Source organism: Anoplolepis gracilipes, chromosome 7 (genome assembly GCF_047496725.1).
Source record: "Anoplolepis gracilipes chromosome 7, ASM4749672v1, whole genome shotgun sequence".
Lineage (NCBI taxonomy): Eukaryota > Metazoa > Arthropoda > Insecta > Hymenoptera > Formicidae > Anoplolepis > Anoplolepis gracilipes.
In genome coordinates this window covers 5,165,682-5,191,126 of record NC_132976.1, presented here as the reverse complement: position 1 = coordinate 5,191,126, position 25,445 = coordinate 5,165,682, and the positions used below count along the sequence as shown (strand labels likewise).

Below are 25,445 nucleotides of genomic sequence, written 5' to 3'. Positions count from 1 at the left end.
ATTTTTCCGATTTAATGATGTACAATAAACCGACATATTTAAATAAACACATTTCGTATATTCAGAAATCATGCAACGATTTTTATCTTCTTTTTTGTTGACAGTGGTATTTTTGATTCAGAGCAACGTCACGGACCCGGAAATATACAATTTTGCTTTCTGTTGCGGATAAATCAGTCTCTTATCAGTTTTGCGGGTGATAGAAAATGAAAAAAGAAGAATAGAGATGTTTGAAGCACACGATTACGATTCAGGTAGTTTTCATCAGTTTTTATTTTATGATATAAAAATTAATTAATCATTAAATAGTGAAATAATTTAGAATTTCTTTATGATTTCAAAAGTATCAATAATAATAAGATGATAAAAATTTTGCGCTATACAAGTATATAAATAATAAATATATCAATAAATAGAGTAAAGGGGAAAAATTATACCATACAGAATCGGTCTTAAAATCTTTGAATTGATTGATTGTGAGACAATCGAGCAGTGAATAACGCTAGGATTATTATCAAAATTATTGCGAAAAGAAAACATCGTTTATGTTTATTCAATTTTATTTTTTAAATTTATGTAAATAAAGAAATTTGTTTAAATGTAATTTATCATTTAATGCCTAAAGTTATTTTAAATTCTCAAAAAAGCTTACAAACAAAATCTTAAGAAAAAAATGTAAATCTGATTTCACTCTTCTTCTATTCTCTTTTTGATATTGTATATTTCATAAAGAATCAAATTTGGTATTGTTCTAACTTTTATATGCAATTTAAACAAAGCCAAGAATTTTTCCTGCAATATCACGCCGGACGTGTTCGTTCCTGTGGTCGCATATACATATGTATAATTGGTAAACATATCCCGACTTCTTTATTGTGGGAACCATCGTCGTCACGCACCGTGTCGGCACACACTTAAAATGTAACGTTTCATAGGCACAGCGTGTGTTTAATGAAACAACTGGTTCCGTTCTCGCGAGGCGTGCCTTTGATATGCTTTGAACTCACGACGTGCACCAATTTTTAGGCTTCTGCCGAAGGCGCGAAAATAAATTATCAATAGGATCGTTCATAAGAACACCAAAGATCGCACGTGTGTATCTGCAACAATTAGAACTATATTAGTAATGATATAACGAGGGAAAATACAACTTTCAAATTGATAAAAGTTTTATTTCGAAAATAAAACTTGTGACTCGATCTTTTTCCAGAAATTAATTCAATTTGCAGAGTAAAAATAAAGAAAGAAAAAAAAAAAAATAGCTGACCGTTCATTATATAAGCTTCGTTGAATTGGAACGTTGTCCTGCATTTATGCTCATTCCGGTGCGATGTAACGACGTAACTTTCTCCAAAGTATGTGATTATCGAAATAGCGGACATTATTTTCAGCCGTGATATATTCCCGTGCATGATGTAGGTGCGAAATAAAAATGTGCGAGAGAACATCGATATGTGTGCGCGAACTTTTGAAAAGTCCTCTCCTCTCGACAAGCCGGTCACGAGTCATCGACACTAACGACAATTACAAATGCCCAACTCGTTGTTTCACGCGCGAAGGGAATACAGAGAGCCATACAACACATCTACGACTTAGACGACACTTTCGCATTTGCCTGTTCCGTACGTTGCGGTTGCGGGATCGGCGAGTGTGTCGCTTATACTTCTTTATGGATCTGTGTTTGCACGGTTCTTCATACCGAACACTCGGCCCATTGTGACGACTTAACAGCTGAAAATTATTCGACATAATACCATATAGGTTCTTTCTATTTGAAAACGTGGGAGAGAGGAATGATTTTGCGGGGTTCGCTATTTTTATTCGATGTGACAATTAAAATCAACGGGACACATGAATTCTTCGCACAACAACTATAATCATTTTAATTCGACATTCAAATTTATCTAGTATCATACATGTAGTAAAATATGAATAAGATATATACATAAATCGCGTTACATATGTTATAATCGCATAAATTAAATTATAATATTGAAGAGAGATATTTATGGTTCAATCGTTAATATCTAAAACTATAAACGTAAACTTAATTTTTTTTTTTCTGGCACTACCTTTGTTACCCGATAAGTCGATGCCACGATGATGTCCAGGACACCTCAGGTGTAACAGTTTCGGCGTCTCGGTGCTTTATTTTCGCTGAAGCGTAGAAATGCATAAGGGGAAGATTCCTGGAGTTGATATGGCGAGGAGCTTAACTCCGGTAACCTAGCTTTATGATGTAGAATAAAACTCATACAGCTAGATAACCAAAGAAAATGTCCGCGCCAAGACCTCTTTCAACATATAATAAAATATTTTTCTCACATTTCGTGAATTGCCGATAAGAGAAATATTAAAAGAAGTCTGACAGTTTCCAATATACGTTCAAGATGAAAGTATTACATTAAATTCCTTCGTATTCCTTCCATCGCAAAGACATCAAAAATTCGACGATTTACCATTCTGAAATTATATAAATATAATTCATATTTTATCTTTACACGATATAAATGTTACAGTAAAATAATTTTTACTTTACTGTAACGAATATAAATTATTTTTTCCTATAACTTTTGAGTATGGAAAAGGGATATAAATATAAATTGTAAATAATCTGAATCTCCGTTTCTCTATTCCCAGTTGGAAGTTAGGTCTTCGCTTTCCAGGTTGCAAGATCCGATCGCATCGACATATAATGCACACACGGCCATCGCGTCTATTATCTGAAACAGATACAGAGAGAAATCGTAAATCGTTTTACAACAATCGTCCCTTTGTTGCGCGTAAACGGATTGATCGATATGCGTGTACAGTGGGGAGCTGAAAAGTGAAACAGCCGTTGACATTTCGGAGTGAAAGTCGCGTAACCTGGACCCGCGGATACATAATGTTGACGATGACTAGACATACGTCTGAAAACTCTTATAAAAAGTTTTCGTATTGAGAGAACAGGCCTTTTATTAAGCATGACTTCTATTAATATAATTGTATATGAAAACAAAAAATTTATTTACGATAAAAGTATGATTCATTAAAGATTCATTAAAGCTTGATTCAATGTTAAAGAGATTTAAAGATATATAATATACATTAGCACAATGATTAATACAACTATTATAATTATCTTTGATTCGATTTTAAGTAATCTTGAAACTAGTTGGTTGAACAAATTTTATTTATCTGCCATCGAGAAAGATGCATATCTATATTTGGTGTTGCTAACCATGTGCTAAGTCACATTATGTGCTTCGTCACGTCATATATAATTGCATGAAACTTCAATGATGTGTCAATGCGGCTAAGTAATTACTTAGCCGCACTGACACATCACTGAAGTCTCGCGGAGTTCAATTTAACGAGAATTCTCATGTTCTAGTCGGTGATTAATTAATGCGATTCATGGAGCGATATGAGTAAGAGCTCGCGCGTATGTTTTTCCGCATTTAACGTACGTCAATTTTCTATATCAAAGATTGTGTATATCCGTACATACTGAGTCCTTTAATTTATTTCTTACAATTATCACTTAAATGAACGATTCATAATCACATAATGTTGCTAGGAGCGATTATAAGCGAGCATAATTTATGCACGATATACATTCACATTCTTTTAAATTATCGCGATATATCGGTTCTTAATTCTCTATGGCACAAGAAGATATTATCCGTGTACTCTTTCCATTATGTTGCGGAATTGCTTATTAAAATACTTTTCATCGAAGTCGAGTCGAGTCGACAAGTATATATGCAGACCGATATAAAGTTTCGTAAGAACCTCCGTTCGGAGAAAGTTATGATCTTGCTATATCGTCCCGTATATCGTCCATATCTGGATTCGATTTTATTTTCAAACCACTCTCTCAATCTCTCTTTCTCTCACACATATATATAATCTACGTCGCTCTGTCTCCTGTTACAAGAACGGCAACACTTTCTGCTCTTAAAATAAATCTCTGCTTTCAAAAGAAACCGATGTCTTGTCGTTTTATCACAAAGTCGTTCGTGGCAATTTATTTATTTTTTTTTAAATTTTTTTATAAGTTATACATCGCGCCACAAAGAGACAGCTTGTTATCGTTCTGTATTTACACACGAGCACACTTATCATTGTGATATTAGAACATGCTTGACGACAGAAATTGGTGAAAATGTGAAAGCGCGATCATGCGGGATAGATTTACTTTATCCAGCTGTACTTATAACGCGCATGCTATTACGATATAACGATTCAAACTGACGAAACATTGCAGAGAATGAGAAAAAAATTTGATAATTGATAATTGAAATAATCTAGAAAATGTTATATATATATATATATATATATATATATATATATATATATATAGTAACACAAAATAATCTAAAAAAATTATGCTGTACATACACAATTTACTACAGTTTTAGAATAGTATTACGCGTAAAAGATCAGGTCAGGTTCAGTGACACGAACAAGGAGCTGTCCACACAAATAATATTCGTGACGAATTCTTTCGAGCCTTCACGTGGTTACGATAGCACTTTAGAGCTTGCTTGAAAAAGAACAGTTTAATTTCATTATCACAAGGCACAAAATGTCAAGGACGACCGTCTTGATGATCCGTCGCGTCAAAATGACACTTGCTCGCTGCCAGATTTCAGATACGAATAAATTCCGACCTCCAGTCCGACAGTGGATTCTCGATTCTATCGTGGGCCTCTTATCCGAACCGTGAAATCGGACGTCACGTAGTATAGCTACAGTAAACACACGTAAGTAATATGTATCTGTTTGTGATAAGTCGCTCGCGGTAGGATCGACCTTCGATTTCTCGTGCTTGTCTGCCACTGTCATTACAACTATATAGGCATTTATTATCACACCTTTTGAAAATATTTTACTGATGTCCGGCAATAGCACACTCGAGAAGGCATGCACGTTTGTTGATAAGACAGCGAAGTTATTTTGCGAGATCAATGAACGATTGTCGCCAATTTATTGTATGCGATTGAACCGTGATTTGAATGATACAAGAAAAAAATTTTTGATATTAATAAATTTTATAATTTTCTTCACGATTAGGAATGATTTTCGCGAAATTGTAATATGTTTCTTTAAATTAAAGCTTTTATGATATCACTGATATCGTGCCCGAATTAGATAAAAATCTACAGAATGCTCAAACATTTAAGATATCGGAATTACATCGAAGAAATGTTTCTTTGAGGTGATTAAGGCTGAACAATTTTAAACGTATTTAAAGTATTAAAAATTAAATATCTTTAATTATATAATTAATATATATTTATTAATTATATAATTAAAGATATTTAATTTTTATATATATTTTATAAGTTTTTTGTGTTCAATATGATCATTACATATGATAATATAAATAATTAATAATATTAAATGAAGCAAACACAATAATAGATTGATTATTCAAGTACAAAATATTTACATGATTCATATGAATATTTAAATATTATATAAGTAAGTATTGTTTTGTAAAATCATCTCTAGATTTTGAGGGATTTTGATTATGAAATGATAAATTATAAAAAGGTGTGTGTACTTTGTATTAAAAAAATCTTTGAATCAATAATATTGATTTAATATTTTAACATATTTATAATATTTTTGTAATTTTATTTTTGGGTGTAGCCCATGATCCTGCAATATTTAAACGCGAAAAATGACTTGACTCTTGGTAGTGTGACGTTACTTTGCCGATCTAATTAACAGCTTCACGTTCGGTCAGTCGTTACAAAATCTCTGGTCCATCTGTTGATCGAATCTGTTATCTCGTTGAAATTGCATAAGTATTTCGTAATAATCGAGCCGTTTGTCGACACAAGTTCCCAAAAAGGTTCTCGGTACTCTCGATCGATATTTCATGACGGCCGATAAATTCGATTTCTAACGAGTCTGATTTTTCAACATGATTTCCAATCGTTCATGCAAACACAGCTGCGCCAGTGCTCGAGATAGCTGCTGCTTCACTCGCAGACATTATTGCGATTACCCTTATCGATTTAATTTCCCTATCTCTTAAATGATTATATTTATATTTGATGGAAATGCAAGAAAGAAAACTAAAAGACGAAAAGCGATCAAATTTATGCAACTTCTTTTTGTAAAAGTTACATATATATATAAAACTCTTCTCTCCTCCTCCCCAGTTAAAGCGGTATCTTGAAAGATTGTTCATATTTTTGAAATAAAACTGTTATTCAAAAAAATAAAATTAGCTAATTAATACATATAAAAATTTTTCTGAAAAGTATGAAATATGTTATTTTACATTATTTCAATTTTTTTTTAATTTAATAAAATTTTTTAAATTATATAAATATTGTTGTTTAATATATATTTGAGAACTTTTTTTTGAAAAATTTAATTCTTACCCAAATTGTATTCATCAGCTGATGAATTGCCTTTTACTTCAATTTAATCGAAAAGTACAAAATTTAACCGAAATTTCGATATATTAGAGAGAAACCATCGTCAATGATTCGTGCCGCTCGCGAAGAGTCTTGAAACTGATCGAAAATAATCTTTCAAAGTATAAATATCTAAACTTCATTGATCGAAACGAGAATAATTTACGAAAGGTCGTCCGTGTATGCTCTCTGTGTAATATCTCTGCGCGATAAAAAAAAATAGAATTAACAAATCGTATTTAATTTGGCTTATTGCTGGATGTATTGTAATATTATTTTGAACTGCACAAAATATACATATAAAATTATATAATAATAAATATATAACTTTACTTACATAGAAATGGTTATCGCAAAGAATCGAAAAAATCGTCAAATATAAATAAAAATATTACATAAATTTACATTAAATATTTTAAATAAATATTTTATCCAAATATATATCAGAAAAAGAGGAAAGAGAAAATCTTTTAGTTAATATTTTGTCGCATTAATTTTGTATAAAACGTTTGAAAAATAAAATTATTAAATCGTGCCGAATTTATTCGCACATTCCGGAGAGAATTTCACATTGATTAGCTTTTTTAAACGTGCTTTTTGAAAATTCACGTAACGCGTATGAACGTATGCAAATGTAATGTGTTTGCTCCTCGAATTTTATTCCTCGAACGTTCACTCTACCATGCTGATCTCCGGCGAGTTCGCCGACGCAACGAAGATCGCATGCGATATAGGCTTCCGCGCGGCAATAATACCGGTTGCGGTTGTTCGGTGAATGTGCGCACAGAAACGACTTTTTGTCAGTATATAGGGAGCCAAGTCTCAACAACTAGGAGAATCCATTCCAGAAATAAAAAATTAAAAGTCCGTTATAATTACAAATAAATATATATAATAAATGATAGATAATTATACAAAACACAGAAAGTGATTTTTAATTATATGATATAATAAGATTTAAAAGATAAACTTAAAATAAAAAGGTAGTATGGCTATAGCGTGCTTATTTTTCGTGCTACAACAAATTAAAGAAAAATGCATATGAAAAAGAATATTTCTTTCATTTGTAACATAAGCATATTCTTATGTAATATGAAATGTTTATATAAATTAAGAACCTCTCCTTCAGCTATAAATAATAAAAAATCACTAAAATCTTTGTAATATTTTGTTGTTTTGACCATCGTATACCTATCTGTTATTTGTATCTGAAATAAAAGTGATAAAAATGCCTAGAATAATTTATGTGCATATGACATTTCTTTTTTAGGCTGCGGATTCAAAGTATTGAATGTAATTAAAAATCACTACAACACTAAAAAAATAGAAAGTATCTTTTATAATATTAATGAAGAGAGGGAGGAGAGGGTTCTATAAAAGAGAAAAATATAATCTGACATTACTTTTTGCCGATATCGCGGGAGAACGATCCGTGGTTGATATTGCGTGTAAGTTTGTGCATAATATGCACATATGCTCCAATACGGACTGAGAGTGCACATTACACGGTGTAAACGAGTAATCGATCGTGCTGAAATTTCTTTTAACACGCCAACGTGAGATACAACGTCGTGAATTATCGTTACTTTGATGATTGTGTCTTATCGATGTGTGTGCGCGAACGTGCTATACTTATTTTTAGATATTATGTAAGGTTCTATAAGATATTTAAAATCGCTTGTCAGGAATTCGTAAAAAAGACCACGTTTGTTTGAAAAATTGGATGCTCGCCTAGCTATATATACATCGAGAACATCTTTTATGTATTCATTTTGCGTCAGAAACGAGTTATATAAATTATAAATATAAGAAAATATGAGCAAACGAGAAAAATGGTTAGAGAAATAGGTATATAGAGATTCATCAAAATACTAACCCGGACAACACACGTGTCTAAAGAATGTCCTCGAGATATTTTTTAGACACGAGTGTTGTTGGTAAGCATATTGATTTATAGTAACCGAAAACGAAAATAATATTAAAGGTGATGTATATAAAATGAGAAATTTATTTCACCGGCGATACGAATGAAAAGTAATTTAAATTTTAATGAAAAGTATTAATTTATATTCTATTCTCGAGAATAGTTAAATTTTTTTTTTTTTTGTATCAAGTTTTAGACCTGCTTTAAGAGATAATACGCGGACAAGTAAGTTTTTTTCGAATTGCCTCTCCGTAAATTTGGAATTTGGAAAATATTGCAACTTTCCTGTATGAATAATATATCCATATCCATATGAAAAATTTATTTAAACGAAATATAAATAATCTTGTGTGAATAACTGTTCGATCGCGAGTAACGAGGCGGATAAAAGTAATGCATAATTATCGAGCGACAAGGAGGAAGACTCTCGAGTTGCATAGCAGCGGCTCTGCTTTTCCACGGCAGATGTGTGCATGACCTGTTGCTAAGAGGCCCACGGAAATTCGCACGCGAAACGGTGCGAATCGCCGAGAATGAAGATGCGCGCACTGATAGCGCGAATACGAAACAAGCAATCGGTATTTAGAAAAAGAATAAAAAGCAAGAAAATAAATTTAAAATTGAGAAATTTTATATATATATATATATATATATATATATATATATATATATATATATAATTCCTTAATTTTAAATAAATTATCAAAAAATTAGAAGTGTGATATATAAATCCAGTATTAAATATTAATGACAATTAATGTTGATGCGAAACAAAAAATATTAAATTTTGCATTGATGCCATTTTTGCAATTGGAATTATTATACCATAATTTATATTAATTGATTAATAATATTTTATATTCAAAATGTATATAAAAAAATTATAATAATATTTTTTTACTAAGATTAAAGTAGGATATTTTTAAAGATTAGAAAGGGGAAAAAGATTAGAAATGTAGTTCCTGCTTATATCGTCCACGATGCAAAACAATTGCCTCGGCCTTGTGTGATATTGATAGAGAACCCTTCACGCGGATGGTCTATTCGAATTCACCGAGATAATTAATCGACCGAAGTGTTTGCTGATATTGACATTGACGTTCGGCCTTGAAGAAATTCTCTGATATCTTGAGGGGACACGTGAATATTATATCTTTGTATACATCCTACGCTTTCTTATTTCTAATCACATTTTCGTTCGATCACGTCCCTCGTGTTATTATTTAACGGACCTTAAAATAAGAATATTAATCTAAAAATGTGCAAATTTCGTAATATTGTAATTATCTGACGAAAAAATATAACTCGAAAGCATTACCGAATATTTTAAGTCTAACAAATTTTATATAATTCATAATTAATATCGAATAACGTTGCAAAAGAGAAATTAATTGCAAGATAAAAAATGTACATTTTTGTTCAAAAGTTGTTTTTCCAATTTAGATGCATATTTAAAGTTTCGTAAATTTGAGAAATGCTTGAGAAATTTAAGTAATTAAACTTACAGAAATTACAGTTACAATTTGGAATAGGTTGGCTCTTACTATATTGTATTATCAGAACTCTGTGTTTAATTCGACGTCAATTGTTTCGGCATACTAAATCTTGAATGTACACGCAATCTTAGTAAGAATGACGCTATTAGGCACAAATTCAAGGTATTCCGCGCTTCGATACTCTCAAAACTGCTTATTTCAACTAATGTACCTTGTGCTGACCGGTATATGATAGCCGGTTATTTGAAAGTGATATAAGTTTAACACTGAAACGCGAATTTCCATAAAACGAACGATGCGGGTAGAAACCGCATGTATTTATATCAATTTAGAAGAGTAAGATTATAAAAATGCTGGTTTCATTATACTTTCATATAAATAATGCGTTAAAAAAAACGCAACATTAATGCGAGTTGAACGAATAAATTTTGTAGTGCTTATTTTTTTTACTAATTTTGGAAAAAAATATTTCAGGCACTTATTTTAGTTTTAATTATTTTTGCGACACTGGGAAGTTTCGAAAATTTTTATCCGCGGACAATATTAACAGTTCTTCAAAGTATAATTTATAATTATGTATGTGAAATATACTTAAGATAAAAATTGCACTTGAAGAAATCGACATCTTAAATGGAAAATAATGTCTAATTTTCCTATTTTTCTCTTCCTATTCGTCATCTTTTAGTGCCGTAACTATATATATCCGATCGATTTTTTATTTATATATAAACGACTAGTCTGATTACGGAATTATTGCTGAAAATTTGTTTAGATTTGTTTTATTATAATGTTGTTGTTATTACTATTATTATTAACGTTTTTATCATTCCGTTCACAATAGCACAACGTTATTAGACATGTATAAGTGAGCGGAAGAGCATTAATGCGTGCGATTTTTTTTTCAAGTAAAACTTAGTGCTAACAATAGAAGAACGATTGCTCGGAAAATAAAAGATTGCTAATTTATTTTTCGATTCATTCATCCGTGACCGATATTCTCGCTTATATTCCTACAATTTTAGAAATAAAACCTTTTTCCCGAATTAGGAACGTTAGTTTAACGCGTATATTGAATTGAGTATAAGTATTTCCGTTATGTATTTTTTTTAGAGGAGCGAGGAGAGTTTATGCAAACCTTGAAAAATTACTTTGTAATTCATCGGACATTTGAAATAGTCTTCCAAGTAGAGAAAAAAAGTTTTCGAAAGATTTCTCGTATCTCACTATATTCCTAATTGATTCGCGCGAACTTTAGAGCGGGATCGATGATTTTCGAAACACTCCTTCCGAGATGTATGACGTTCTCCAAACTGCGCATTAACACGTCTAACTATACCGCGTGGTCGGGGAGAGAACTACATACCTGAGCAGAGAGAGAACCTTGTCTGTGGCTTTGGCTCCGGATCGGAGCACGTTCCGTGAGATTTAACTCCATCACTGTCTCCGTCGTATCAAGGACACACCAGAGACCGAGAGAGAAAGAGAGGAAAGTTACACCTGGCGCGGTACGAGATGAGACAACCACCGCACTCACTGATCAACTGAATAGGTCTGGGCCGTACGCACCGGTCCCGCGGCCCCACTACCTTTTCCTTTACCTCCCTTCTACCATCATCCTGTTTTCTCTACCTGGTTGCACTGCGATCCCACCAGCGAGTAACCGACGGATGAGATACCGGCGAGCACCGATTGGCCTGTTCAAATCGTACTCGTGACGTCAGCGAGCCAAACCGTCATGCTGAGAACAATGAGAGAGAGAAAGAGAGAAAGAGAGAGACAAAGAGAGAGGACCGGCCTTCTCCCTCTCCTCGTCGCTTTTCGCGGGCTACGTCTCATACCTGTCCTTCGTCTTCCACCGGTCGTCCGTTCGTCGGTCCGTTCGCCTCGGTTCCACTCGAATCTGCCTTGGATCTCTCATCGGCGTGCGTCTCCTTCCACCACCCGGTAGATCCATTCTACCGTGGCGAAGCGTCGGGGATCTTTCTTTCTTTCTCTCTCTCTTTCCAGCTTATACCGGTCTTTCGCTCACGCGTGCTTGCCCGGTCCCGCTCTTCGGTGTCCTTCGCTTTATTCTTGCGTCGCTCTTCTCGGCGGTAATCGGTCGATCTTTTTTTTTTTTTTTTTTTTTTTTAATTGGCCGCAATCACAGGCAGGTTCATCCGTAGCGAATGTCGGTAGACGAAGACGCTGACAATCGGTTAGGCGCGCTCTTGCTCTAGCCTTCTTCTTGTTCCCAAGCTTGTTCTTTGCGGTGCCTTCGAACACCGTTTGCTTCCACCGTACATGGTCCCTTGACGTTTTGAACACGGTACTTCTGCGGTCTACTCCCGCAAATGTTTACTTTTACCTTAGCGTTCATCCACTCGGTGTACCTTGATGACGATGATCGTTTTTCCACGATGTGGATGCTGTTTTATCGTGATGCCGGTGACTGTGTGAAAAAATATTGTTTTACAAAAGAGCATCTTCTCAAACAATTATATTTTTCTTAATATACGTTCTCCAGTCCTTCCTCTCTGATTCTTGAATTGTCGATAGTATCTTTCTCTTCTTGGTCTTCTCTCTCCTATCAGTTCGTCTCTTGCATACCGGTCTTCTTCTTGTCACACATTTTTTTTCTCTCTCGTTCTGAACTTTTACAATCTTTTTACATCGTTCGCCGATTCTTCTCTTCTCCGCTCGTCCAACGACGTTCGTCGTTGACTTTTCTTCTGATCGCTTTTTTTCATCATGCAGTCCCATTATTTCTCCTTCTGCCGGCTGTCCCTCTTCGTCCTGATCGTTCGCTCAGCTCTCCGCCGCTTACACCCTCATCTCCCCGTTAACCCAATCTCTCTCTCCTCGTGTTCCTTTCTCCTCTCCGCGGTAGATCTTTCTCTCCTTCCAGCACGTCGTCCATCCTCTCTCCGCAGTTCTCTCTTCTTCGTTTGCTTACACAGTTCGTTCTATCTCTCTCTCTCTCTTTTCTTCTTTCTTCGAGTCAAATTCGATCCTCCTCCGACGCCGGAGAACATGCTTCTCGTCCCAGTCGGTCGCTGGCCGACCGGATTGCCCGCAAGAGGTTCGCCACCACCGCCGCCGCCGCCGCCGCCGCCGCCGCCGCAACAGAGTGAGAGCGGTTCGCCAGGTATATGGGGGAGACACAAAAAGGAAAAAAGGACGCATTCCAACGGCTATAGTCGGTCCATAACGATTCCCATACGTTGAGCGCGCAACGAACAACCAATGACCCCTCTTACCGATCTCTCGCGCCTTCGCTCTCTCCCTCATTTCCCGCCTCTCCTTTCTTCTCTCATCGCGCTCTCGCTCTTCACCGGAATCCTTCCCCGGTTCACGCGCTCGCTCTTACACAGAGCTCCACGTGTCCCGCTTCCCTTCCTCCTCTCCGCTCGTCCTCTTTTCATCCCGCACCCCGTCTTGTTCTCGCTCAAGCTACGAGTTTCATATGTATATACTGGGTGATCGAGGTGAAGGCTCGACCTCGTATGTACTTGGATAGACACGACTCTCGTGAGGATCTTTCGACCAAGATCAACCAACGTCACAATCTCGTCGGCGGCTTCGGCGATTCTCTCGAGCGCTTTTGATACCGTCGATACCTCGAGATGAATTTCTCGATGGGGAATCCCGATAAGATACCTTCCAGGGGTGAATGAATTTTCGACGCGGGTTCTCTCGCGTCACTCGATCGAGAAGGCACATTAAAAAAAAATATGCGTGTTGAGAAATGTAAATTTTTTTCTCTCTCGACGCGACTCTCGTTCCTCGAAAAGGAAGGACATCGTTGCAGCAGAAGGGTCGGATCTTTACTCGCTTCCCCCTTTATCTCCTCGACCCCTTGCGCCGGTTCAGCCCGTCTCTCGACTTATGTATGTACCATACGTGGGAATCACTGGCCGTGGATTCAACCGTCGAGATTTTTACGTGTCAGGGCGATAAATTTTGCGCGATCGTATCCAAACATTGATTTCTTTCCTTTCATCCTTTCCTTCCCGAACGCGAAATCAATTCGCTCGCGGTGCCGACTCTTTGTCGGATAACGATCGGTCGGCGCAATATGTTGCGGAATGTAATTGCGGCTCCGCTCGGCTCGGCTCGGCTCGCGAGCGCGATACTATGACCCGGATGCATCGCTCCGGCCATAGAAAAAAATTGCGACACGCGACTCTCCACGTCCGCACACGCTCCTCGCTCATTAATCGCCGTGCGGGCTGTGCGTGACGCGGAAAGCAATCCGCGTTACTAAATTCAGAACATAACGGTTTGTTCAGACTACCGGACCTCACCCGGATTTTCAGACTACTCCTCCGCGATTCTGTCAGGAATTTTTATCATACGTACATGCGAGAATACGATTGTAAAATCCGTGTCGTATCTTCCATTTACACCGGCGTTCTCTCCGATTACATGTTCCGCGGATATCACGGTAGCCACTATATTAGCATTCGTGTAAAAATAAACATTCGCCGTAGCCTTTCTTACCGTCGACAGCGTTTAACGTAAATTCCGACTTCTATAACACTGAGATTCTCGTGACGGGACACTCCTGTACGAATACCCTGGCAATACTGAAATTTACAGCGCTCCTTTGAGTACAAATTTCCTCTTGGGACAAAAGAAATCCTGCAATAATGTTCGTGCGACCGTTTTCCTTTGGCGAAATCCATTTCGCTATTCGAAAGGGAATACCTGAGAAATCGAGTTCTTCTTTTCTCGCTGCTAGATGTGTCATCCGGGTTTCCAGTTTGTGGGAAAGGCAGCGGTCGACCAAGCCGCACGATGCATAAGCATATAATTCCAATGTGAGTGGAGTTTACGATGAAAGTGCAATTTCTACGCGATAATCGGCGAACGATTCCAATCGAGTTGTTAAAATCGTTTTTTCGAGCTTGCAAAATATCCTTAATGACATTTTTCATGACATCATCACATTTTTTAAACAAAACGCATTTCTTGTCAGCGACAATGTGTCGATTCATTCTTTAACAACATAAAAACAAATTATTTATAAAAATTACAAAGCCGACAGACAATTTATCACGCTTCTTATTGTCAAATTAAAAAAAAAATTTGCTAAAACTCTTTCTTTATTGTTACTCATCTTTATTTTATCAAATATTTTTAATTCTACTAATATTTTTTACATAGGTATGAAAAGTGTATGTCGGATATTCACAAGGTTTTTTCTGAAAGACCACTTGTATTTACTAAAGTAATTTTTTAAAAGACGTAATAAAAAATTGATAGGCAAAAAATTTCAATCACTTATTCTGTATCGCAGATATTGCTTGGTATACTTATCTGTTAAAAATATGAAAACGATTTCTTCGACGACATGCGAGGTGTGAAAATACAACTGTTGTGTGTTTCAAAATATAATGTATTACTTGGTCTTTTTCACGATGTTCGATTTCTCTCTTTTTTTATATATATATATATATATATCTTTGCACACGATAATTAATTTTAATGATTTAAGATTATATCCGTCCGGTAATCTTATACATTGTCAAGACTATAGGATATGTTTCACAATTCTGCAATCATATTCGATTTCTTTTTTCTTTCCTTAAAATTATATTATTATTTTTCTCATAACAATTATATTATTGTCATTAAAATATAATTGTATGTTTCAAAAGAGATTAAATCTTTAACTTCAAAAAAGTTAAAGAAGGAAAGATCTATACAGAAAAAGGATTATCATATTCATATCATCAGATGATAAACTCACATGACTAATTTTATGACAGACGAATACAATGCATCTTAGATAAAATCGTAGAGTTACGAATTGCACGCGTAATTTAAGAAATAGGAACGTGAGAAATAAAATACCGCGGTCGCGACTTCGTTCTATTCGCAGGCGCGGTCTTTAATTTGATTCGATTACTCCTCGAGAGAATCAACGAGATCCAAGTTTGGCGCTGTTTGCGCAAGATTACATCTTCGATACACCGCGTAATTTTGCTCTTCCGTTGTCCGATTCAATGGCCGTAAACGATGATTAAGTATCGACGATTCGCCTTACGTGGCGTGTAATCCGCCTTCGTCTTGCTCATGTGAATAGAAGACGGATTTCGTTGAGAGTGCTTGCCCGATTAGGAGCGAAGCACAATCAAACGTAAAAATAAGACATAAGAAAAGCGGAATAAGAAATATAGTACCAATACGTAATTGAGTAATAACTAGAAGAAATGGTTAATTAGATTAGAAAATGTGATTTACCGATAAATGAATAATGAATATTTTGAATAAAGAGCTTTGAAATAAAATTCTAAGAAAATAAAATTCATTCATACACATATATTTCAATAAAATACATGCAACATTCTATTATTCAATCATTTTCACCTTTTAATCTAATTCGATTTATTATAAATTATAATTTAAGAATTATTTTAATATTTTCTCTCGACACAATTTAATTAAGAATAAGAGAATTTTAAATTAGACAAGAAAATAGTTATAAAAATTAAACGTGGAAATTGTGGGAAAAACCTGAAATATTTAGTCCTAACATTTTAATATTGTGTTTTAAATCTTTAAAAAAGTAGAATAGAAATTGTGCACAAAGTAGTAGTGTCATCGTTCAAGCTTTGTGAAACGAAGTTCCGATCGTGACCTGTTCCTGGAATGTTATTGCTAACGTTCAGGCATACGTGACACTTAGGTGAATGAAATTTAGCATGCGTATCGGCCCTCCGAGTCAGGAGAGGCAGACTCCCGAAGGTCGTAGCCGACGTCGCTACTTTTATGAGTCATGCGAAAAATTTGCTTGTGAAAATGTGCGCGTCGTTCTACCTTTTTTCTCTCTTTTTCTTTCTTTCTTTCTTTCTTTCTCTCTCGCGTTCTCTCTTTTTGTCCGTTTGCTTTTATATGTAATGACGATCGTGCCCGCGAGGAGTCTTTTACGAGAGCTTAAACGCAAGCTCCGCGCGCGGACAAAGAAGTTTGCAAGGTACAAGTAACATACCGAATAACGAAGCTAGTTTTAATCCTCGTGTAAAGGCGCGAAACGCCATAATCGACCTAACTATCGTAATTAAATTAATTGGTCTCTAACTTCGAACATACCGGCGGCGTTAAAATCTCCTCATAATTCGTAATTAGCGATTTAATTCCCAAGCGATTCTCGCGAGAGTCGACTAATATTAAAATTGTCTTGCGTGTAGATAACGAAACACTTCTCCGTGTTATTAATTTCGCGTTTATGAAATCGTACCGTGTTATTTCACTAATTCGTTCGATTATTCGTCAGTTATGCATGTCCGCGTAATACATGCTCGCGTAACGGTATAGGAAATTATGCTAATAGTTATGAGATATACTGATTTCATACAAAGCTTTCAGAATATTCAATATTTGAAAAATTGAGAAAAATATTGATTTGATATCAGTGTGTCAAACTATTCAATTTTTTGTCAAATTTGTTAAGAAAAAAATTTCTAGAGAAAAAGCCTTTCTGCGATCTTTTTGGAGTTTCTTTTATTCTGTCAGCTTCTTATGCACTTCCTCTGTTATCTGAACATGGCAAATTTATTGTTGAGAAGGTTATTGTTCACTTGCTTTCGAACAATTGTTTAGCTGAAAAGTCGAGCGAACAATCCTCCTTGATGAGTTATAGTTGCCGATTTGTTTCACCTGTTCTTACAACACTAATTCAGCCATGAAAAGATTGCTAGGCTTTGACGTCACGAACTGACGCCCTTCGACTTCCGGCGGATGTACATCGTCCTTGCATCGGCGTTTCTCCTGCTTTCCTTGCACGCATCAGACTTTTTATTATTTCAAGCAGCCTTCTCTTCGAGCTAGCAGTCTGTCTCGCTTCTATCTTGTATCTGTGCTGTATATGATAAATATATGATGGAACGAAGGCGCACGAGACATCACGAGTTGACCTCGTTCTGATCTTGATTTTAGAAGCCCTTTCGGCCACTGGTATCTGCTTCCGTGAAACTTGCTTAGCATAAAAAAAAATATTAATTTAACATTTATGTAACTATTAGACAAACACATGTTGTAAAATTAATATTCACAATTATAGTCTCTTTTAATTTTAATCGAATATTCTCTGTTGATTTGTCCAAAATTCTATATACGTACTATAGATTACTTTTATGCTATCTCTTTATAAATAGTAATTCTCTTCTTGTGTTGTTCTTTCACATTTGCAACATAATATCGTATAATAAATTCATTGTATGATAAAAAGGTACTTATAATTGCACCATGATAAGAAAGTTACAATTATTAACTCGATAGAATTATTATTATTTGCGTGTTGTTCCTCTGCATAATTCATCTATCCATCTAGCGTACTAATTAATTGCGAGATATTGATTTCTCTTTTGTATATTGATGTGATTTACAAAAACGATTCGTTTGGAGCCATGCCGTGTTGTCAACGGTTGGTTACGACCGTTACCAGGTGAGGACTATAGAAATCGCTTCGCACCTGCTCTCAGCCAGGTAAAAAGAAAAATCAGTCCAGAACCCCCGTGAGCCCTTGTCCGCAGTGAGTTTATAGATGTTTCATCCTTTATTCTCGAAGAAACTTTGAGAATAAGCTCCGCTGGTTTTGGTTTTTGAACGCTCTAAAAATTTTACCTTATTTTGTTACTTTGACGTTATGAACATGCTGGTTCTAGTGATGTCAAAAGCTTTATGTGCTGTCTACGGTAAACGGTATACGTATACGTCTGACATTTTTCATGTTAGATGAATGGATAGATATTAATTATCAAAACTTGCACGTATATTTTTTATGAAAATTCAGTCAAATCTTGCTAATTCAAATATTAAAGGAACAAAAAATAATTCGAGTTATCAAGTTTTCGAGTTATATTATAGATAGTTGTATCTCATAGAACTTTATTTTTGATACTAGCATATGAAAATGCACTTTGAAATTATACATAAACAATTCACAAAGTTACCAGAAAAAACAGAAAAAAATTTTAATATAACTTTAATAACTTTAAAACATTTTAAAGAAATAAATTTATATTTATTTATAAAAGTATATATAATTTTTATTATATATATATATATATATATATATATATATATATTATTTTTATTTAATAAAAACATCTAATTTTGCTTTGCTTTATGGCTTTCACTGCTTGAGAATCTACAGCATTTTCAAAAAGTTTATTATTTTTAGTGAACGAACAGAGAGAAAAAAGGAGAAGAAAGAGAAAAAAAACTACTGCATAATTTTATTTCGAGTTATGTGGATTTGATCAAATTTCGAGATATAGAGGTCAATTCGTAATATTGTCCTCTATATCTCGAAACAATTCGAGTTATAGAGATAAACTATTGTAGCTAGCACGAAAAATATAATACTTCGAGTTAATCTCCTATTTTTATTCTTTAATTTAAGAAGTTTTCTTCGATTTATAGGATTCATGGCCAATATAGGAAAATATTATGATTAGGAATTAAATATTAAATATTAGATATAAAAGAAAGAAAAGGAAATTTTTAATATTTTTCTATTGTGCATGGACCTATAGAGGTTTTATTAACTTATAAAAGTTTTTCTAGAGAATAAACGAAAATTCGAATTTTCGATCTAACGAGATTCGAGTTAGCGATGTTCGATTGCACTTACTTACGTTTTTGAATAAATTCAAACTGGATTTCATTCTTGATATTTTATGTCAAAATTGTAATAATTTTGTGCAGAAATTTATAGAGTGATGTAGAGAAATAACAACACAATAAAATAAACATAAACATAAATTTAGAATTATGTATTAAATTTTTTTTTAATTGTATATTTTACAATGAAAATTTCGTGATAAAGATAAGAAATCAGATGAAGATATTTTTATAGTCGATTTTCAAAGAAGGGTATAGAAGGTATGTTAAGAATGAACGAAAACATTTCGTGTCATTATAGAGTTAGTTCAGTAACAATATCTACATCTTACGATTGGAAAACCGAGTCTTCTGATTTTTCTACTTCACACAGTTCCACAATTCTACCTTTACATTCTGTTAATAGGAGATTTCAAAAATAGATACTTTCCAGGTAAAATTTGGGAAATGTTCTTTTAGCCACTAGTTTTCCTACATTCTTCTATTTTCTTCCGCAATAACATTTTTCTCGAACCTTTTGAAATGTTTCTCATGAATTGCTGAAAAAGTATTACTTTAGCAAATAAAAGTTTATAACTGAAATATTTTTATAATTTTCACTTCTGCTTTTCTTCGTGTTTATTTCTGTATCTATTAAAAATCTTAAAATGAGACCAAAATAAAAAAAAGAAAAAAACATTAAAAAGGTATTTTATTCAAAATAATTTGCATAAGAATATGTGCATAGAAATTTTTCGGAAAATCTTTGTTAGTGGATGAGCATGCTTACGCTTTCAAAAAAAGACTACAAAAAGACTTTTTGTAGTCTTTTCTTGAAAGCGTAAAAATCAGAAGACACCGTTTTGCAATCGTAAGATGTAGATATTGTTACTGAACTAACTCTATAATGACACGAAATGTTTTCGTTCATTCTTAATATATCTTCTATACCCTTCTTTGAAAATCGACTATAAAAATATCTTCATCTGATTTCTTCTCTTTATCACGAAATTTTCATTGTAAAATATACAATTAAAAAAAAATTTACCGTTCTAAATTTTTTTTTCTTTTTTTTTTTCTACACGTAACTTTTGTTATACGTGTCGTACAATAATTAATAACTCTTTTTTAATAGGTGCTCATTTATATATTCTTTCAAGTCACATTGGTTTTTTTTTTGCTTACTACATAGTGTCAATGTAAATTTTATTTTTCTTGCTGTAATATCCTTTAGCTAGTACGATTTGTTGACGATGTATCAATGATGCTGCATGGATTCATCGAGAATGCGACATTGCACTGCGGTCGCGCGGGCATTGAAGTCTCCGCGCGACTAGATAAGTGTATAACGATGATCAGTAGCGAGGACACTATTCGAACGCAATGCGGTTTCGCCGACATATTTATGCTGGGTTTACCTTTCTCTAACGCTTCTATAAGCAAAGTGTAATTTTCCGCTACAATTTTTGCTTTTTCGGGATACAATAACTCAATTAATAAACCATTAAATGTTTAAAAAAATTTTTGTTTAAATCCGCAATTATTTCATTTGTTTAACGAGACATATGAATAAATAAGTAATAGTTACAAGTTTTAAACAGTTCGAAAACTCGTGACAAATCCATTAATTTTAAAAACATTCCGAAGAATTTGTATTGAGCAAGTATTATTTGAAAAAGAGTATTAAAGCCTATATTGAAATGATTTAAACTCAATTATTTCAATTTTCTAAATGTTACAAAGATTTTAAGAGAGATTATTTGTTACTATGAAATTTAACTCGATTTTTTGATATGAAATTTTTATAATAAAGATATACCGTTAATAGATAATATTGTACAAATTATAAACACAAAAGAAAGATTGATTTCTTGAAAGTTGATCGTCATTTATAGCGGAATATCCCGTAGATATACATTTATACCGTCGAACATCTTTAGTTTTCCTGGCATGAATGCGACTTAGCGAATGGGAGTGTTGAAAAAAATCAAACTCGCAATGAGATAAATAAAGAGAGAAAGAAAGACAGAGAAAGAGAGAGAGAGGGAGAGGGAGAGGGAGAGCAATATTTCTGCCACGAGAATGACTCGAAAGAGGCAAAGGAGCTCCTTCGATGATGTCATCGGTCGTTGGATACTCGCGCCTACGCTTTTCTCTCTTCCCGCCCGTTTCTTCGAGTGTATCGCGTGCACTCCTCCACTCGTGCGTAGTCTAGTCGAGAGCACATCGCATCGTCTTCTCCCGTTGAACTTCTATCTCTTTCTATCTCCTCGATCCCTCGAGAGATCCTCAGACCGTCGCGCGAGGACGAACCGAGCGATATAATGTACCGAGGACACGCTCGAGTCTACCTCCACGCCGGGGTCCACGTTGTCGGTATATACCGGTTATGCAGATGGAGCTTGGTCTGGACCTCCTCGACAATCCCGCCGCGAGAGAGAAGAGGCTGTCCTTTTCTTTTCTCCTCTGCCTTCTTCTCGCCTGCTGCTGCTTCCTCACCTCCCACCTTGTACCTTCGCATCTTCTTCTTCTTATTATTATTATTTTTCTTCTTCTTCCACCTATAATCCTCCATGCACCTCTCGCTCCTCTTCTCTTCTTCCGCTTCTTCTTTTTCTTTTTCGCGGTCGCCGCCGTGTGGCTACTCCTGTCTCCGACTCTCCGCAACCGGCAATCGGCGCTGCTTTAGTTTTATGCGAGGCTATCCGGATGTTCGTATGTGAATCTTGTCCCTCTTTCCACTCGTGCTCTTCCTGCTCGTTTTTTCACCTCCTCTGTCTCGTCGTCGTATGAAGTTCTCGTGGCCGTTAGAACGGTTAAGAACTGCTTTATCGCGCAACTGGCCAAGATCACGCGGTTTTCTCTTCTGAGTTATTTACGGAGATGGTTTTTTTTTTTTTTTTTGCGGACTTTTTATCGTTCCTCTATCGGTTCGGGGGATGACGACGAGTCTCATCGATCGATCTCATTACACGATGTCAAGGCTTCTGTTTTATCCGGAAATCATATATCAATAAATCTCTTTTTCTTCACGACTTTTATTGTAAAGACCTTTCTAAGCTCATCCTAAGGGAATAACATAGCATACAATTTTTTTACATGTATAATATCTGTCGATAAAATTCATAACTGAAAGTTTAACAAACAAAGTAAAAATGCAAAAAAAAAATTGTTTAAGAAACGTTACAAACATTATTTCGACGAATAAAATGCATATAAAATTGCATTTTTGAGACACGATGCATCGAACGGGTTCTTCTGGGAAACAAATTTCGTGTTCGCGAGAGTATCATCGAAGGCGAACCGCCTAATAAAGTATACGAGAGAAGTATACGGATGGAGGGCATTGCCGATCAAAGGGAGATAAACGTGAGGTGGCGAACAACGGGCGCATAAGTGCGACACGGCAACCGAGCATAATCGCGAGATTTACTCTCGCCGAACTGAACCGTGTCCCGTCGATTCGAGTTTAATCACGCCGATCGGTAGGCGCGTCGTCGTCGTCGTCGTCGTCGTCGTCGTCGTCGTCTTCGTTCTCATCGATAACATCAATCGGGAATGCAACTCGGCGTTATAACGGTAGCGTTCACCCGTGAGGAAGAGGATACCTTTGGCGGTCACGAGCTCGAGAGACGTAACTCACAGCCGGAGCGTAGACGCTGTTCGGAAAATAAATTGCCGCCATCGTCACTCGGCGAATCTGAACGATGCCTCGTTAAATCGGCACGATTGTCCCATTCCTCTTGTAGATCCCAGCGCTTTTCAATTCCATGCACCACGTGAACTGTAATTAGAACAATTAATAATCCTCGTCGATAAATCTTATCATAATGGATTCGTTTTCTATGCATTAATATAATATCAAAATTTGAGCGAAATCGAACTTGAAGATTTATTCACACTCGATTGGATTCGAGTCATAATATGACTCATGCAGACAGTTCGGACAGATGATTTTTACGCGTATAATGCCTGATTAATTGAGAATTGCCAGCAATTTATTCGTTTGGTAACGATCTTAAAGCTTTTTCTCTTTGAAAATGTTTCTCTGATCAGAGTGATAAAATAAATCCGATTTAAATAGTATATTTCATAAATAAGAAAAGTGTTCCGCAAAAGCATATCAAACAGCTGTTAGAGATTAAAACTAATAGGCTTTTCACTAAACAATTATTTTACTAAACTCATTTTTAAATGTTATATAAAACCTGGAAATATATCATTTATGCACAATCTAAGCTGTTTGAAATTATATCAATTTTAATCTACGTTACAGCTACGTTACAGCTACGTTCGACGAAATAATCACGTAAATATCGCGTTAGTTCGCGACATAAAGATTGACATGGCGACAAGTCGAGAGTTCGGTTGCTCGTTCTCGTGAGAGATATACAATTATGTATATCGTTCGATAACTGGTTTTTGCAATCCGGTAATAATAGCGCCACACCGTATTCGGGCGCGCTCACATTAATCAGTGTCCCGGCCTACGGCGCGACCGCATTAACTTCTTCGCAACAATATTGCGGCCGTAAGAGCCGCGACGTCTTGGCCACGGAATAGTATTGCGGTATCCTGGTTGAGTAGATCCCTCGCCTAAGTAGCCACGCCGATAATTCATTGCCTACCATTTTACTGCCGCGGAAAGAAATACCTACGCCAGAGTCCGTACGCGCGGCCGCGACGGTCGACGTCTCGACCACGTTCCATTTTCCATCTACCGCCCGAAGACTTTGATTTACATTATCATTATCGTCGTCGGTGCACTATACGAACGAACCAGCAACTTTCCAGATCATCGACTTTTATCGGTCCACGATTTCGAGAGTAAACGAGCGCTGCCGTAAGGCACCAAATGCACTGGTTACGGAGGAATGGTTTCAGTCACGTAAACGACAACACGTGTAAAAGTTGAAATTCCTAATATGTAACTTTCTGTGTTTGTCACTTACAAAACATGTTTGTTTCTATAAGATCAATATTCTGCAGTTGCATATCTAATAGTTATATTAATCGAGAAAAGTGTGGTAAATATAAAAGTGATATAATTTTCATTTGACAAAATTTATAATAAATAGGTGTTGATTTAAATGCATTTCTGTAAAATTTATTATTTTTAATCGACACTGACCTTTGATGCGATTTTCATGCAAAGAGGTGTACGTACTTAGAAATTTTTCATCGGCATGCTAGAGAGAGGCGATAACGCTTGCACACACGGCGCACGTGGTTTATTTGTTGACTGCGGGAACGTGAGTTGTTGTGCAAATAATTGGAACGGCTGTCCGCGTTTGTCACGCTTGCTTACGAAGCTCGCTATTCGTCAGGTTACGATAGCTTGCGTTTACAAAAACTAACGAAACGAAAATGGTGAGCGAAGAAAAATATTGTTTTCCAAATTTGAAGCATCTCGCTCTTCATTGAAATATATCAGGTGTATCGTTGTAAATATTTTTTCTAACTAAACATTAGTTTGCGCTTATAATTCGATATATTTGCAGATTAACCTGGACATGCCTAATAAAAAATTGTTTTCTATTAATATTATATAATACTAATATAATACTTTTAAAAAGATTATATACATACACACACATATATTTTTATTTATTTATTTATTTATTTATAAACAATTAAAAATTCTAAAATATTATTTTTAAATATCTTCATATCAGTACAGCGCTTTAATGCAAGAAATATTTTCATCTTTGACGAAAAGAGATTTATATGAGAAAGATAACAAAATATTGAAAAGAGACTTACCATATTTGATCATACAAATATTAATTTTCTAGAGTAGTATAATTATGAGAAACATTCAGTTTTCTGAAAGAATTTAAGTTTAGCATATTTATTTTTCACCAATATAATTCAAGTAAGCGTCCAATATTACATTTTTTATTATAATGATTTTATACAATTATTTTTGTTTTATTTAATAGCATCACGTTGTATAAAACGTAATATATTTCGAATAACTTACGACGCCATCAATTATTATTATTTTTTTAC

The 25,445-nt window shown here is 35.0% G+C and overlaps 2 long non-coding RNA genes across 6 annotated transcripts in view; one reads left to right on the top strand and one right to left on the bottom strand.

Annotated features, from left to right (window-relative positions):
* LOC140667378 (uncharacterized) overlaps nucleotides 1–25,445 on the top strand; it is a 36,783-nt gene that overhangs the window by 4,958 nt on the left and 6,380 nt on the right. For 2 of the 4 annotated variants that reach the window (XR_012046995.1, XR_012046996.1), the window contains exons 3-4: nucleotides 105–254; nucleotides 4,634–4,751. This is a non-coding gene — a long non-coding RNA (uncharacterized lncRNA). Of the gene's footprint in view, nucleotides 1–104; nucleotides 255–4,633; nucleotides 5,233–5,305; nucleotides 5,397–25,445 lie in introns of those variants that run through there. The other 2 variants (XR_012046994.1, XR_012046993.1) reach the window with 2 other exon arrangements.
* Nucleotides 20,397–25,259, bottom strand: LOC140667994 (uncharacterized). 2 transcript variants are annotated; one of them, XR_012047101.1, is made up of 3 exons: nucleotides 25,197–25,259; nucleotides 24,565–24,950; nucleotides 20,397–23,217 (listed from the first exon to the last, which is right to left on the bottom strand). It is a non-coding gene; the product is annotated as an uncharacterized lncRNA (long non-coding RNA). The 2 variants fall into 2 exon arrangements; XR_012047100.1 differs by having other exon boundaries at nucleotides 20,398–23,217; nucleotides 24,601–24,950.